We start from the raw sequence: 17,592 nt of genomic DNA, 5'->3' as shown, positions 1-17,592 counted from the left end.
CTGTAGCGCCTAGAACCGCTCGGCCACTTCGGCCGGCTCCCTATTTCCTTGTCTCTCAAACACTGCAAATGAATAAAATTCAAGACATCTGTTTGTATAAACTGTCGCCTAATTTCGAGTACCTCATATACTGCAAAATCTTACTACCCGCTACTACGGAACGTCTCTTACTGCTAGTTAGATACAACATAACCCTTAAGTGAACGGTGGATGACACTTTTATCAATGAGATAAGGTAGAGCTTGCTTCAGCTACTGTCTTATATGAAATACTTCGAAAGTATGTCTCACCTGGTTCGAGAATAAATTCCAACTAAACTGTGTAGAAAACGTTTGTATTGACTGCAGTACAAAAAACGTTAACAGCACTGGCACCACACTCACTATGGTGTATCAGAATAACTTTCACTACTGGAACAACAAAGTGCAGCACCATGCAAGAGAGATTTTTAGCTACCTGGAATGAGGCACTCACCCGAAATACGGGCACTTTACCGCACACAGGTACAATTCACGTCTTCACAGAAGAACGTCTGAAAAACAGCAATTAAATTAAATTACAGGTTCCAGAATAGGTTTCACTCTGCAGCGGAGTGTGCGCTGCTATGAAACTTCCTGGCAGATTAAAACTGTGTGCCGGACCGAGAGTCGAACTCGGGACCTTTGCCTTTCGCGGGCAAGTGCTCTACCAACTGAGCTACCCAAGCACGACTCACGCCCCGTCCTCACAGCTTTACTTCTGCCAGAACCTCGCCTCCTACCTTCCAGTTTCAAATTACAGGTTATTACTCAAACTGCCGCAGCTACAAGCATGTCCTCTCGGCTCCGCAGCAGCCGCTGCCACCTAAAGATGGTGAAAAGTCGTTTCTATACTACACAAAATTGGTTGCAAAAACTTACATTATTCATGGACAGCTCGTCACTCCGTCCGACGTTTGTGATTTCTTAAATGAATAGAGTAAAAACGAACATTACGAAAGACGTTTAAATGGAGCTGACTGATTAAATTGATAGACACTCGGTTTTCGGGAAAAACAAAGGAAAACCATGTGGTAAAGTATTTGACCCGTGTTTCAAATTTAGTGAGTGCTTCGGTCCTCACATGAAAAGAACACTCGCGGGAGAAAATAGTACGCCCGGATAGACGACGTCGGTATTGACCCGATGACGGCCTATGCCACCGGGAAGAGAGTAGATCTACTGATAACGATTTTAACGTCGTCCGCCAACAGATAGCGTACTGGTACAGCTATCAGAGCGCCATCTGTGTCTACTACGAAATGGGAAATGCTCATAACCAGAATGCTCAGTGTGAAGCAAATGTGTGAAGCAAGTGGGCAGCCATGCTATGGAGTCGCACTCATGCTTCCTACAGCCAACTGAGCGAGTCTGACAGGGGTCAAGTTGCGGCCTTCCGAATGGGGGGATGGTTCTTTCGGAGAACTGCCACACAAGTTGGACGTGCTGCGTCAGTTGTGCAACGATGCTGGTATTAGTGGCCACCTGAACATCCTCACACCCATAGACGAAGTTCTGGACGTCCCTCGCTCCACAGAAACCTGCCAGGACCGCGTTATTGTAAGGTCAGCAGTGGCTGGTTGAATCGTGCTGCGGCGCGCATTGGTGCTGTTTGTAAGTTTCCGCCCTCTGTTGGAGGCCAGGCGATATCGTTTGGTTGGCGTGGTTGCGGTTGTTTACCTTCTCCTCGTGTTGACTGGTGCCACTCTGTTTCACAAGCGTTGCCTGTCCGCTAGTGGCAGCAGCGGTGGTTATCGATATGTAGTAACTGTTGCCCTATCTTTGGGGCTACGTGGTTGTTTTGGCTGGGTCATGTGAATGGTGAGTTATGTTGGGGACTCAGTAGGAGCCAGGTCCGCACAGTGCGTGAACACACCAAGACCGCTGGTGGCATGCATGGACTGCCGGATGGAAGGGCTATGGTCACAAGGGTGCACGACCTCGTCGTAAACCGTATCCAGCAAGACTCAAGATGAGTGCATTTCAAACCAAGTAGAGCAAAGTCAGTCACCCGTGTGGGCCCAGTAGTACGTATATGATGCTATGACAGATTATTATTGCGCCGTCATGTGCAGTTTGGTGGATCTGCATACCGCTGAGTACTCGAAGACTCTACTGTGTTAAAAGCACTTGGCACAGTGATTAGACGGTGTGGTTACTCAACTGTGAAGAGATTTGTTTCATTTTGCCAACCATCGTGAGAGTTGTTACAGTACGTTCAGTGTGCGTTGTGTACCTATTGAATTTGATGTCACTCATTTGGTACTTGGTTTTGGCTCGCTTTGCGATTGTTTCACCAATGGCGTGTGGTTGCTGATTCTGGTTCGTTACATTTCGATTTTCCCTCGCAAGCAAATCGAGTGGGGTTTTGGTTACTGTTAGTTTGTCTGGTGTTCGGTACTGTGACTTGTTTGTTCAGATTTTCGCATTTGTGGAATCGGCCGGAAATCTGGTAGTGCTTCCTTTCTCGTTCCGGGCACTCTAAAATAGTGTTCTGGGGACGTAGTGCAGACCGCAGGCTCAGGATTTGGCGTACTGTTCCATCGTTGCATTTGGTTTATAGGACGTCAGGTAGCTTCAGCAAGATTATCATTAGTAATTCATTAGACTGCCATTAGTATGCGTCAGCATCTTGGCTGCCTATCTCATCGCTCGCGAAAGTGTTTGTTGCCAGACCTTCTCAGAGTTCGATTCCTGGAGCACCGTCTGCATCAGTTGCTTGTTTTTTTAAATTAACTTTTGCTATTGTATTTGCTGTTTTACAGCAGGTTTGAATTTTTTTTATATAATTGCCGTTCCTGGCGTATAAGGCCTTCAGAAGTGATTGTGATTTGCCTGAAAATTCAAATTTGGTATTGGTATTTTGGCAGTAAGCCTTAAAACTTTATTTCCTGCCATTCCTGGCGTCTGTTACCTTCTGCTTTGTTTGTGGCCAATAATCTTTTAATAAACTGCCTATTGGCTTCTGTCTCGGGTTCTTCGGCCGACGTTCATCTAATGATTTTTCTGACGTTTCGCCAGCACGAGTGGCTGGCATTGTCAAAGCTTCACCCTCCATTGCCGGTGGTGAACTGGAGCCGAGCTCGCGGGCGCAGACTATATGTACCAGGCGCGCCAACGTCCGAGGGCTTCTCCGCGGTCATTTCCGGTGCGGTTCTCCTCTTGCTACCTGCGACGGTCGTTCGCTGCAGTACGGGAAGCCAGGATCCGTTGACCTTAAGGCTTTCCTCTTTCTTGTTCAAACTGTTCGCGTGTTTTTGTATTTCTACAGCTTCTCTGAACAAGCGCGTGTGATAGTGGTTCTCTACAGCCAGAACTTCCGTGTCGGCGAATTTTATTACGTGATCGGTCTCATTCAGTGCGTGTTCTGCCACGGCCGATTTGTCCACCTGCCCCAACCTGCAATGTCGCTTATGCTCCTTGATCCTGGTGTTAATGGATCGTCCAGTCATCCCGACATAAACTTTTCCGCATGTGCATGGTATGCGGTATATTCCCGACATTGAAAGTGGGTCTCTTTTCTCCTTCGCCGATCTAAGACACTCTTTGATCTTCCTTGTCGGTTTGAAGATCGTCTTTACGCCATGTTTGCGCAATATACGGCCGATTCTGTCCGTCACTCTGGGAATGTATGGCAGAAAGGCCGTACCCGACATTTCTTTTTCTGGTTCCTTTCTTCGCCGAGTGTTTGGCTCAGTTACACTTCTAATATAATTTGTGGAGTACCCATTGCTCCTCAGGACTGTTTCCAGGTGTTGCATTTCTCGTTTGAGGTGTTGCGGCTCACATATTCGTCCTGCTCTCGTTACGAGCGTACTAATCATGCCCATTTTCTGGCTCGGGTGGTGGTTTGACAGTTTGTGCAGGTATCGGTCCGTGTGAGTCGGTTTTCGATACACGCTGTGTCCCAGGTTTTCGCCGTCCCTTGTGACCAGCACATCTAGAAATGGCAGTTTCTTGTCCTTTTCTACTTCCATGGTAAATGTTATGTTGGCATGGAGGCTGTTCAAGTGTCTTAGGAAGTCACCGAGCTGTTCTTCACCATTGCTCCACACCACGAAAGTATCATCGACGTACCTGTACCACACCTTAGGTTTGCAAGTAGCCGAGTCCAGTGCCTGTGCTTCGAATTGTTCCATGAAGAAGTTGGCCACCACTGGACTGAGAGGACTACCCATGGCGACGCCTTCCAGCTGTTCGTAGAAGTCGCCATTCCACGTGAAATAGCTCGTGGTGAGACATGCATGGAAGAGCTTTCTGATGTCTAGCGGGAAAATGGAACCGATGTGCTCCAGAGCGTCACTGAGTGGCACTTTCGTAAATAACGAAACAACATCAAAGCTGACCAGGATGTCGTTTGGTGCAAGTTTCAGTTTCTTCAGCTTCTCAATGAAATGTCCTGAGTCCTTAATGTATGTGTCGGTCTTCCCCACGTGTGGTTGGAGCAGAGAGGCCAAGTGTTTTGCCAGCTTATATGTCGGTGATCCAGGAGCGCTAACGATCGGTCTCAGTGGAACGTTGTTCTTATGGATCTTGGGTAATCCATACAGCCGAGGTGGTAGGGCTTCTGTGTTGCGCAGGTTTCTCTGTATGTCCGCCGGCAGAGAAGGCGCCTTGATCAATCGATTCGTATTCCGTGTGATACGTTGCGTCGGATCTGCGCTTAGTTTTCGGTACGTCGTCGGATCTAATAGGTCTCGGATCTTTTGCTCATAATCTTCGGTCTTCATTACGACGGTCGCATTCCCCTTATCGGCAGGCAGTACCAGTACTGGTACTGCCTGCCGATAAGGGGAATGCGACCGTCGTAATGAAGACCGAAGATTATGAGCAAAAGATCCGAGACCTATTAGATCCGACGACGCACCGAAAACTAAGCGCAGATCCGACGCAACGTATCACACGGAATACGAATCGATTGATCAAGGCGTCTTCTCTGCCGGCGGACATACAGAGAAACCTGCGCAACACAGAAGCCCTACCACCTCGGCTGTATGGATTACCCAAGATCCATAAGAACAACGTTCCACTGAGACCGATCGTTAGCGCTCCTGGATCACCGACATATAAGCTGGCAAAACACTTGGCCTCTCTGCTCCAACCACACGTGGGGAAGACCGACACATACATTAAGGACTCAGGACATTTCATTGAGAAGCTGAAGAAACTGAAACTTGCACCAAACGACATCCTGGTCAGCTTTGATGTTGTTTCGTTATTTACGAAAGTGCCACTCAGTGACGCTCTGGAGCACATCGGTTCCATTTTCCCGCTAGACATCAGAAAGCTCTTCCATGCATGTCTCACCACGAGCTATTTCACGTGGAATGGCGACTTCTACGAACAGCTGGAAGGCGTCGCCATGGGTAGTCCTCTCAGTCCAGTGGTGGCCAACTTCTTCATGGAACAATTCGAAGCACAGGCACTGGACTCGGCTACTTGCAAACCTAAGGTGTGGTACAGGTACGTCGATGATACTTTCGTGGTGTGGAGCCATGGTGAAGAACAGCTCGGTGACTTCCTAAGACACTTGAACAGCCTCCATGCCAACATAACATTTACCATGGAAGTAGAAAAGGACAAGAAACTGCCATTTCTAGATGTGCTGGTCACAAGGGACGGCGAAAACCTGGGACACAGCGTGTATCGAAAACCGACTCACACGGACCGATACCTGCACAAACTGTCAAACCACCACCCGAGCCAGAAAATGGGCATGATTAGTACGCTCGTAACGAGAGCAGGACGAATATGTGAGCCGCAACACCTCAAACGAGAAATGCAACACCTGGAAACAGTCCTGAGGAGCAATGGGTACTCCACAAATTATATTAGAAGTGTAACTGAGCCAAACACTCGGCGAAGAAAGGAACCAGAAAAAGAAATGTCGGGTACGGCCTTTCTGCCATACATTCCCAGAGTGACGGACAGAATCGGCCGTATATTGCGCAAACATGGCGTAAAGACGATCTTCAAACCGACAAGGAAGATCAAAGAGTGTCTTAGATCGGCGAAGGAGAAAAGAGACCCACTTTCAATGTCGGGAATATACCGCATACCATGCACATGCGGAAAAGTTTATGTCGGGATGACTGGACGATCCATTAACACCAGGATCAAGGAGCATAAGCGACATTGCAGGTTGGGGCAGGTGGACAAATCGGCCGTGGCAGAACACGCACTGAATGAGACCGATCACGTAATAAAATTCGCCGACACGGAAGTTCTGGCTGTAGAGAACCACTATCACACGCGCTTGTTCAGAGAAGCTGTAGAAATACAAAAACACGCGAACAGTTTGAACAAGAAAGAGGAAAGCCTTAAGGTCAACGGATCCTGGCTTCCCGTACTGCAGCGAACGACCGTCGCAGGTAGCAAGAGGAGAACCGCACCGGAAATGACCGCGGAGAAGCCCTCGGACGTTGGCGCGCCAGGTACATATAGTCTGCGCCCGCGAGCTCGGCTCCAGTTCACCACCGGCAATGGAGGGTGAAGCTTTGACAATGCCAGCCACTCGTGCTGGCGAAACGTCAGAAAAATCATTAGATGAACGTCGGCCGAAGAACCCGAGACAGAAGCCAATAGGCAGTTTGTCAACAAGTGGCCACGAAAGCCTCAACAATTTTGTAATCTTTTAATATTTAAATACCTGTAAATTGTAAACTGCAGCGAGTTTTTAAACATTCTTATTTATTGCCATTCTTGGCGAGTAAGGCCTTCAGCCGGGATCACAGTGGCTCGTTTTTTTTTTTTTTAACATAGTTTCTATCTATATTTTATGGTGATTTGCTAAATTGTAACACACTGAAAACACTATTTTTCACAGAGTTGTTTATTCCTTCATTAATAACGTCTGGTATTTTTTTATTTATTGTTGAGTCGGAAACTACTGTTTTTAAAAAATAAATGTGTTTAACTGTAAAAGGAAACCAATATTAACTGATTACGACCCCGTCCACTATTGTAACCGAATCCTGCCTTCCTTGGACTATCAGGTTTCACTGATCGTAGAGCTACCGCAGCACAGATAAGAGGTCTTGCTAGCCCCGTGTCAACAAGAATTGTTGCGAACGGGTTATTAGCAGTGGGACTAGGGGTAAGCACACCTCTAGCCCGTCTGTCACTCATGCCAAGAGGAATGGCGCGCCATGGTCTTCAACAATCGTGGTAGATAATCGCTGCACGCGTACGTCATAGGCCTGGTAAGCGCGTACGTTCGTCCAAGACATACTGACCCCACTCTAAGCCTTATGGCCTGGGATGCGGTAATTTGCAACTCTTGTTCACCTTTAATTTTTCCGGTAGGGACACTAACCAGCGTTCCGTTCGTGCAGAATTTTGTTAGACCCGATTTTGCCGTTTGTGCAACAGGAAAGTAATGTGTTGTTCCAACAGGATAGTGTTTGCGCACGCAGTATCCGATAAACTCAACCTACTCTGCAAAACGTGCATCAACTTCCTTGACCAGCACAATCTGCGTACCTGTCTCCGATCGAGAATGTGTGGGATATGATGTAACGAGAAGTAACTAGTGTGACTAGTCAACCAAGAAGGGGAAAGTCGCAGTCAAGCGGAACGTCGCAGACGTTCATAGGCGCTTGCAGAATGTCTATGGCGACCTGTCAGTGGACGACAAAAATGGTTCAAGTGGCTCTAAGCGCTATGGGACTTAACATCTGAGGTCATCAGTTCCCTAGACTTAGAACTACGTAAACCTAACTAACCTAAAGATATCACACACATCCACATTCGGGGCAGGATTCGAACCTGCGCCCGTAGCAGCCGCGTGTTTCCGGACTGAATCGCCTAGAACCGCTCGGCCACAGAGGGGGCGGCTAGTGGACAACAGCATGGTAAATTTTGAGCGAGGCGTTATTCTGTTTGGTGTCCTCCCTTATGGTGCAATAACTCTGAAGTGTATTGCGCTGCCGTCAGGAAACTGAAAACACAACTTCAGCATGTTCGTCACCACAAAAAGCAAACGAACTTGTCGTTCTCAATGACAATGCAAGGCCTCCCAAGAATCTGCGCACCCGAGAGGAGCTCACAAAAACTTCATTCGACTGTTCTTCCTCGTCCATCCTACTGCCTGGATCTCTCACCTGCTGACTTGCACCTGTTTGGTCCAATGAAGGATGCACTCCGTGGGAAGTATTACGCAGATGTTACTGACGCAGCAATGTGTTGGTTTCGACGTCGACTAGTAGTGTGGTACCATGCGGGCATGCAGGACCTCCCAATAAGGGGGCGAAAGGCCATCGAATTAAGAGGAGATGGTATTGAAAACTAGTGTTTTGTAGCCAGAGGAGTGGGGAATAATATGGTGAATTGGAATTCTGATTAAAACCAACCTGCTTTCAGAAAAAAATGAATTGTATTACTTACTGAACGCCGCTTGTAGGTTTGATGCCGATTGTCATCGAGAAGCCGCCACACATATTTCCACTCCCTACCAATAGAATCTCTCCAGTGGTACATAGCTGTAACTTGTACATGGATCCTTGTAGACTAGTTGGACAGCATAAGTTGATAAACCAACAAATCGGGCAACTTCATTGACGGTGTGATCACAGGTAGTTCCAAACTAAGAACGCATCCTGCCGTTGTACTGTCCCGTCTTCACGTCGACCAGTATTACTGTGCTGATTCCATACAACAACTGGCACACACGTACCACATCACCGTCATGATTAAAAGTCAGCTGCAGTGGATTAACTTGGACATCCGTCAGATGTTATACGCCATGTGCAGCGCTCACAGGCTACATGTCTGTTGTTTCAAGGGAGTGACTATCATTTTCTCTGGTGAGCTTGTTTCGTACTCGATGTTCTAAAGACAAAAGAAATACTGATATCTTCAACATACCAGTGTTAAATCAGAATGTCCACTGTAAAACGAAAGTATATTTTAAGCCGCTCAGTTACCATACACATATGCTTTTAACAATCTTGAACATGGCTGATATTCGGCAGTCGTACTTAAGTTTACGGTACTAGCTTAGCGCCAGCTGTTTTGCTCTCGGGGACTGTCTTTTGCACAGATCTTTGTTTTTCTCTAATCCAGTTTTTATGTCACAAATTGCAACACAGTCTAAACTTCTCACACTAATGAAGGCCATAGAAGTATGGTCTTTTCGGAATGTACTTCTGACCAAAAAGCGACTCCGGTAGCTGGAGTCAAAGGTTTTTGTTAACCATGCTATTTGCGTTCTTGTGGTCATATTTACATACACCTAAATGTGGCCGGCCGAAGTGGCCGTGCGGTTAAAGGCGCTGCAGTCTGGAACCGCAAGACCGCTACGGTCGCAGGTTCGAATCCTGCCTCGGGCATGGATGTTTGTGATGTCCTTAGGTTAGTTAGGTTTAACTAGTTCTAAGTTCTAGGGGACTAATGACCTCAGCAGTTGAGTCCCATAGTGCTCAGAGCCATTTGAACCATTTTTGAACCTAAAAGTGAAATAACAATTTTCATAGATTTAGCTTTACTTTTTTTTAATATAACGAATAATTTTTTTTTACTGAGAAACCAAACATAAATCTTCTTAGATCTGGATTCGAAAATGCTTTCATTATGAAATAATTCCATACAACTTTCCTTCCCCCATTTGACCCCTTTAGGGACTGACTACCCATAAACAATGAGACACATATTTATTTTGTTTGTAAACTGCAAATCAGAAACCAATATTCATACGTGAAGCTTTAAAAATACTTCAGCAGTTATTCAATAATTATTGATTCAAAAAAATTGCACCCTGTATTTCAACCCCCAAAGGTATGAAAGTCCCAAAAATACTGAAACAAGTATTTATTTATTTCTGACAGAGAAATCTAATGCCAATTTACTTAGATCCAGCTTCAAAATTGCCTTAATAGCGACATATTTAAGAAAAACATTTCATTCCCTGTTTCGAAAAATCCTGCCGTATCAGATCAACACTTTCTCCAAATTTCAAGTTTTTATTCTTAGCGGTTTAAGCTGGGCAATGATGAGTCAGTTAGGACATCATCTTTTATTTGTGTATATGTGTACGAATATAGAAGGTCATTGTTTAGCTTTGTTACGAAAAATCTCGAAAAGTTCTTCACTGATATAATTTTTATTTCTATAGAATTCTGATAAATATACAAAGGTGAAACGTTCATAGGAATAATGTCGAGACGTTTTTGACCGATTTACTTTGAATTTTTAGACGATATCCTAATAAACATTCAGAGAGAGACATAAACTGCATATTTTATAAACAAGGAAGTACAGAATGAGATTTCCACTCTGCAGCGGAGTGTGCGCTGATATGAAACTTCCTGGCAGATAAAAACTGTGTGCCGGACCGAGACTCGAACTAGGTCCCGAGTCTCGGTCCGGCACACAGTTTTAATCTGCCAGTAAGTTTCAAGGAAGTATAGGTCTTCTGCTGAAAATGATTGCGAGAAAGGATGTGCTGGGCTGTGCTATGCTATGAAAATGTGCGGTTTTGTTTTCTTCCTCGCAGTCTGTTTTACCAAAATAGAGGAAAGTTGTATTTATGGCCTGTCGGCTTATGATTAGAACACTATTACAGAATCTGATTCGTCCGAAACTTTAAAATGCTATCCGTTCGCAGATTAAAACTATCTCTACACGGCCGGCCGGTGTGACCGTGCGGTTCTAGGCGCTCCAGTCTGGAACCGCGTGACCGCTACAGTCGCAAGTTCGAATACTGCCTCGGGCATGGCTGTGTGTGATGTCCTTAGGTTAGTTAGGTTTAAGTAGTTCTAAGTTCTCGGGGACTGATGACCGTAGATGTTAAGTCCCATAGTGCTCAGAGCCATTTGAACCATTTTTTTTATCCATACACGTCCAGCAGCAGGAGAGGCATCACATAACCCTTATTCCATTAACCAAACCGATTGGCGCATTTATTTTAAGCGAGTTCAACGTCAATTTAATGTTTCGGTCTCAGTAACAGTAAAAAATACTTAAAAGGTGACAAAGAGGGGGTGGCGAGAGGAGATGGATACAGACGGTGTGGAATATACACCCTATAGAGAGGAGAAAGAAGGAGATGGACAGAGAGAAGGGGGAGGAAGTGTTGTAGAGGGATAGGGCGAAAGGGAAATTAGGATTTGTAACCAATTCCCGTACATGTCTAGCAATTGAAAAGCCTTGTAGTGTTTGGTACTTAATGATAAAAACAACTAAGCAGTTGCAAAAATTTTAATGTTTTGACCTGGTTTCGATACCAATTAAGTGTTGTAGTTACCTACAAAAATTGTTTGATCAACAAAAGACAATAACGACCGTCTCAAAAACCTAACTAGCACTAGAAATATTAAAAACAGAACAAGTATTACTTACATAGGTTCACATTGAATGTGGAGACAATAAAACCAATGAGCTGAATTGCCCAAGTTAAATAAGTTGTCTTCCAAAGTCAACACTGAAAGCGGAAGCATCAGTCTGACATCAGACTGGAAAATTTGTCATCTTATTACACCATTACGTGGAAGGAGCGCACCTATAGTGCGTGAATAGGGTCGAGCGGTACAAATTAGGAAAACAGTTACAAATGAAAGTAGTTTTAACAAGAGGCAAAACTTAATAAGGCAAGTATAGAAATACGTAATCTGCAGATACCACTGAAGAGCTCAAAATGAACAAAATTAACATAACTGGAGTAACAGCTATCGAATACAAAGAAAACAATTAAAAGAGGAGGAAAACGATGTCTGAGAACTGTGTGTAAAGATCTACAGCCAAAGAACGGAAGTATGTCAAAAAGTTGCTAATAACGGTTTCAAACCGTTAAAGAAAGTTTCATTTCGCAGCAGTAGCTGATGTCAGTGGTAGCGATCACGAATGATATTTGTTCTTTCGAACGTGTACTGGTAGCGACTTGCTACCGGGACATATTCGAAAGAGCAAATACCATTCGTGATCTTGCAACTCTCGAAGAATAAAATTACAGTGAAATCCAGACCTTTAGCTGCTTACAAGCGTTGATAAATATCAACGGGGATAGTTGATAATATCTGCCCCGAGCGGGACTCGAACCCGAAATCTCCTGCAGGACACAGAGAATAGTGCGACTGCAGGGACTTATTTCTGGCATGCTCCCCGTGAGACTTACTGTCAACACACTACATTTGTAGTGCCCCTACCCACTATACCCATTACTCGCGGCAGTCAATCTAACGATTCCCGTAAGAGTTCGGGCAATGTGATTGCATCCGCACTGAAGAAGATCATTGGCCGGTAAGCCTTATCTATATGAAGATGGTACCTGTTCTTTTGGACATGTCCGAGGGGGGGAGAGGGAGGGGGAGAGGGTGCGGGCCCCCTTTCTCCCGTGTATAAGCGCCCTTCCTCAGTAATACATTTTTTACGGTTTTGGTACCCTGTTTTCCTGTTGCGTTCATTTGCGTCACTGATGAGTGATTTTACAATTCTAGACGTATGGAGTGACTTTCGAGTTGTTTTTGTGCTGACATAGTTCGCAAGTACAACATGCAGTCCTGCAGTGACTTTCGCTGCTGTCGACCTCTTACTTTTCGTCTAGTTCGTTTTTCCCGCGCGCTGTTCTGGAGTGGAATGGTAGAGAGATAGTATGATTGTGGTTTGACGAACCCTCTGCCAAGCACTTAAATGTGAATTGCAGAGTAGTCATGTAGATGTAGATGTAGAATGGCCGTCTGTCACGATCACTTGATACACACTTCGATTCGTAGCGTGACTTAGCGAATGTATGCGGTATAAATCCTCCATCAGGTGCCTCTAGAAACACTTGCTACCCACCATACGAGTACCAAAAACTTGCCCACTCTCGAATGCTGTGAGCTTCAACACAATGCTCTCACAACTACACAGAACAGTCTTCTGATCATCTGATCACGACTGGAACATGCAACATATTGAGGACGTTGCACAGGTGCCGTCCTTGGTGAAATACAACAGCACAGCCTGCTGGCCTGGACAGCATCTCCTTTTGAGTTCAACCATGTGTCTCTAGTGGTGTTTCCATGTTTTTGTTCAACCTCTGTATGTTTCTGAACGTAGTGTCGTTTAGAGAATGCCGATTTTGATTAATTACGAATTATTCCAGGTAACCAGTCCCCCAGTATCACATAATAATTTTGATGCGCAAGCTGGAAGAGTGCTTTACACGGTCAGAAAAATTGTCAGAATGGGCATCACAGGCTTATGTTGTGGTGCTGTAAACCAGCATATGAGATTTAGAGAAAACAGATTCTGTCCTCGTTAACAATGCAATAACGGATGTTTCTCGGATCGTCGGTGGCCTGTGTGTCAGCCAGCGGTGCACACATTTTTCGAGCGTGTATGTCACTAAAACAGTGTTGATGACACACGAATACCTAATTCCGTATCGAGCAAGAGGCTCATTCAACAACGTGTTTGCGAAGGAAATCGTCAGTTCTGTGTGTTATTACAGATACTCTTCATCACTTTTGCCTTCGTGAGACTGAAGTCTCAGGCGATGTACCTGATAACAAAGTCATGATGATAATAAGAGCTTGAGGAGATAAGAGAAATCGTGGAAAATCTCCGTTAGCTGCCTTTCTAAAGTTAACATTATTAGTTTTAGAACAAAATAAAGATTTTATCATTTGCTACAAAAATTCACTTATTGTTAATGTTTCTTAGTACAGAAGAATAAATTTACAAAGGGATGAACTAAGATAGCATCCCACAGACTAATAGAAATTTCTTTCACTGACAAACTAAGAAATGTTTTCATTGTAATCAGCCCTTTCCTACTCTCTCACATTCTATAATTTGTTTTGTGTATCCTTAAAGCAAATTATTTTACAACAGCCTGTCCATTTTTGATGAATATTGTGTGAGTCCCTTCTCAGAACAGAGGGGGTATGCTGCCTATCCATTTGATCATTACTCCAAGTCTACTTTAGTTTACACCAGAAAGACTTTTTCATTGGCTTTGGTGGCCCCTGCATTTCTGTTCCTCATTTGAAATTTCCTGTCCTTCCATTTTTTCCCTCTTTGAAATAGAAATTAAACTATGGTGGTACCTGGTTACCTGTAAGACTGATCTACATCCGTTGTAAGATTGTTTTTTTTTTTTTGTTTTCATCGCTTTCACTTTATTTTTATAGATTTACTAATGTTTCTGTATCTTTTTGCTCGCTGTTATCAGGATTTCGAATATTTTATTGAATTTACATTATCAAAAGTTTATTAGTTCTGCAAATCCCAAGGAAGCCGTTTTCCTATATTCCTTCCATTACCTATTGCAAAATATGAATTGAATTGTCCGTTCTTACAACGACTCTGTATTCTGTTTCATTTTTTCCCTCTGGAGTGAAGCTCGTAGCAATTTGGAATTTCGAGTGCCTCCATCCGAGTAGCTCAAACGGAAAAACACTCTCAGGCGAAGAGCGATTTAATGAAAATGACAGATTCGATTATGATACATTATTTTTCATTCACAATGGAACAACTTAAAAAGGGACATTCCATTGTCGCGCAACTGAAATACCATCTTCGCTCCCGAATCAAGTGCGTCCTAAACGTTGTCATGCGGATACGCGACGAGGCAACGCAAAAATTTACGTGTTCGATATAGCAGAGGAGATCTACATTGCAACGACGTAATTGTCGACGAAAAGTTTCAGTCTCTGCAAAATTAGCAATAACTGTTTAGAAAATATTGTAAACAAGAAATATTTGCTACACCCAGAAATAAAGTAAATGCGAGGTTGTAACTATCCATAAACAAAGACGATGTCTACTGCTGATGAGCTATTGTGCTCACATTGCTCAGAGTTAGACTAAATTTGGGAAAGGGATTTTAAGGCACAGTACACTATATCAAAAGCCTCGCGTAAGTGTGTTCTTTGAAAAAGTATTGTTAATTTTGTGAATGTCACAGTCAACCGCTCATTTCAACAAATAAAGGGCACTGAGATAATTTTAGTTTGTATTGTGCTCTCTAAACAGCACTCCCATTGCGTCAGGAGTTCCTGCGGTTATAAACAATCTTAGGATGTCGTTAGCTGCCCTAGGCGCTTGCTATAATGTCAATACTGAAATCGTGAGTTACACCGAAAAGCAAGTTTCACCAAGCGAAGTGTGTGCCTCGAGAGTTAATGATTCTAAGAGCTAGAGTTTATGAAAGTGGAACCTTATTCTGGAGAAACGCTGATCAAATCCCGTTCGGTATTTCAGACAGGATCATGATCGAGTGTTTTCGTACATCGTACGAAGAAGGAAAGGTAAGATCAAGTTCTGTTTTGTGTTCTCCCCCAAAATGAGTATGGGCTATGTTTCTAATGAGATCACGCACGAACGTTAACTGCTGATCTTCTTTAGTTCCTTGAAAATCGGCGCATGCAACAAAACGAAATGCGAAGTATTAAGTACGATGCAGTTCATATTAGTTTATTTGTGTAATTTGTGTCACTAAAATTTCTTCGTTGCTTTTCATAATCCCAAGACACATCTACTACTAAATGAAAATAAAAATATGGAATTTCAGCCTTTGATCGCTATTTTTATATTTTCAATAACCGGTTTCAGGCTAGCTGCCCATCTTCAGATCATATATTGCAGTTACAAAGTAATCTGTCAGTACAGAACTGTTGGTTTGCTGTCAGAACAGTTGGTTCTGTACTGACAGGATACTATGTAACTGCAATATGTGATCTGAAAATGGGAAGCTAGACCGAAACCGGTTACTGAAAATAAAAAAAATAGCGATCAAAGACTGAAGTGACATATTTTTATTCAAAGAACGATCGCGGCTATCCCAGTAAGACAATCATGTCTTGTTGTGAAAAACATATGCTATTAATAAACTTATATTCAATTTATGCGCAGGAGAATCATACCGGCTTCGGCATTTCCGTTCGCGCTGAATAACCGCTTTGTTCCACAACTGAGTCGCTGTAGCACGACACAGCACAAAGGTGACCTCATCGCCAGATACACGCTATTTGTTCTGTTAATTTATTGGGCCTTTAGTGCTTCCGTACCATACCGAAACAATAGTATGCAATGAAACACAAATACGATGATATGTTTTACGTGATAAGTAAAAGATACATCAGCCCATTGGTCAGCAAGCCGCACCTTACCAGTCACGTCGGGCTCTTTGTCTCACAGAGCGCTGCTCTTCTATAAAATACCACGTGCTGTCGCGCACGTACTGTGCGACTGAAACTTTGTGGTCGATGCTCGAAAGACTAGAATTTTAGTTAAAACCAGCCTGTATGCGCGGGGAAGGCACGAGATTTATGAACGAGACACGTACCAGTACACCAGCAGTATCACAGTGCAGTTGTTAGTGCTAGTAAAGTCCGCAGATCGCTCACTGCTGAGAAAAGTACCTACACGAGACATAAAATTAGCTATGTTTTTTCAACCGGCTGCAAATCTTACAGATATTTTGTCATAAATTTAAGAATTATAATAATTTTGTATTGGTGGATTTATTATTATAAAAAGGAACATTTTGCAATGTGCCCTCTTTCACATGGCTACAAAGAAGAAGTAAAGAAAAACAGAAGGCCTAACCCGTGAATATAAAGCTCAGTTGACCGAGACTTTCTCCGTTATTCGAAACAAAATAGGCCTTCCGACCTGTCTTATTTGCTAGAAAAATTTTTCTCGTAACAAGGAATCAAATTTTGAGAGAAACTTTACAGCTAAACACGTGTCATTAAGTTCTAAATATCCTTCCAGTGATACAGATGACTACCAGAAGAGTCATGAAAACTCAAGTTGTGTATTTCATAACTGGATCCAATCTTACAACAATATTAATGTTAAACAAAACTTCCTGGCAGATTAAAACTGTGTGCCCGACCGAGACTCGAACTCGGGACCTTTGCCTTTCGCGGGCAAGTGCTCTACCAACTGGTCGCGAGTTCGAGTCTCGGTCGGGCGCACAGTTTTAATCTGCCAGGAAGTTTCATATCAGCGCACACTCCGCTGCAGAGTGAAAATCTCATTCTGGAAACATCCCCCAGGCTGTGGCTAAGCCATGTCTCCGCAATATCTTTTCTTTCAGGAGTGCTAGTTCTGCAAGGTTCGCAGGAGAGCTTCTGTAAAGTTTGGAAGGTAGGAGACGAGATACTGGCAGAATTAAAACTGTGAGGACCGGGCGTGAGTCGTGCTTCGGTAGCTCAGTTGGTAGAGCACTTGCCCGCGAAAGGCAAAGGTCCCGAGTTCGAGTCTCGGTCGGGCATATCAGCGCACACTCCGCTGCAGAGTGAAAATCTCATTCTGGAAGTATTAATGTTGCAAGTTTTGTGGTCAGTCGAGATATTTCTAAGACAGAAAAACCGTGTACAGAGGGGGAATATATAAAAAGTTGTTTCACGAATGTATTCGAAGAGCTATTTCTAGATTTTAAGGACAAAGCAGATATTCAACAAAAATTAAAGTTTCGCCATCGTCTGGTGAAAAAATGAAAGAACAGTCAACATATCATTGAGTGTAATAAGACAAGAAGCTGAAGAGCTTTAATTAGTTTCAGCTTAACCAGCAGCAGCTGACGAGTCTTGTGAGATGAATGAAACAGCGCAAGTTTCACTTTTCAATTAATTTATTTCATCTA

The 17,592-nt window shown here is 43.8% G+C and overlaps 1 non-coding gene across 1 annotated transcript; it reads left to right on the top strand.

Moving 5' to 3' along the window:
* The first annotated feature begins 17,146 nt into the window (after positions 1-17,146).
* Trnas-cga (transfer RNA serine (anticodon CGA)) lies at positions 17,147-17,221 on the top strand. The gene has a single exon. It is a non-coding gene; the product is annotated as a tRNA-Ser (tRNA).
* Positions 17,222-17,592: the final 371 nt, after the last annotated feature.

Source organism: Schistocerca nitens, chromosome 1, assembly GCF_023898315.1.
Source record: "Schistocerca nitens isolate TAMUIC-IGC-003100 chromosome 1, iqSchNite1.1, whole genome shotgun sequence".
Taxonomy (NCBI): Eukaryota; Metazoa; Arthropoda; class Insecta; order Orthoptera; family Acrididae; genus Schistocerca; species Schistocerca nitens.
The sequence above is the reverse complement of the archived record's forward strand: the minus strand, read 5'-3'. Positions and strand labels throughout refer to the sequence as shown.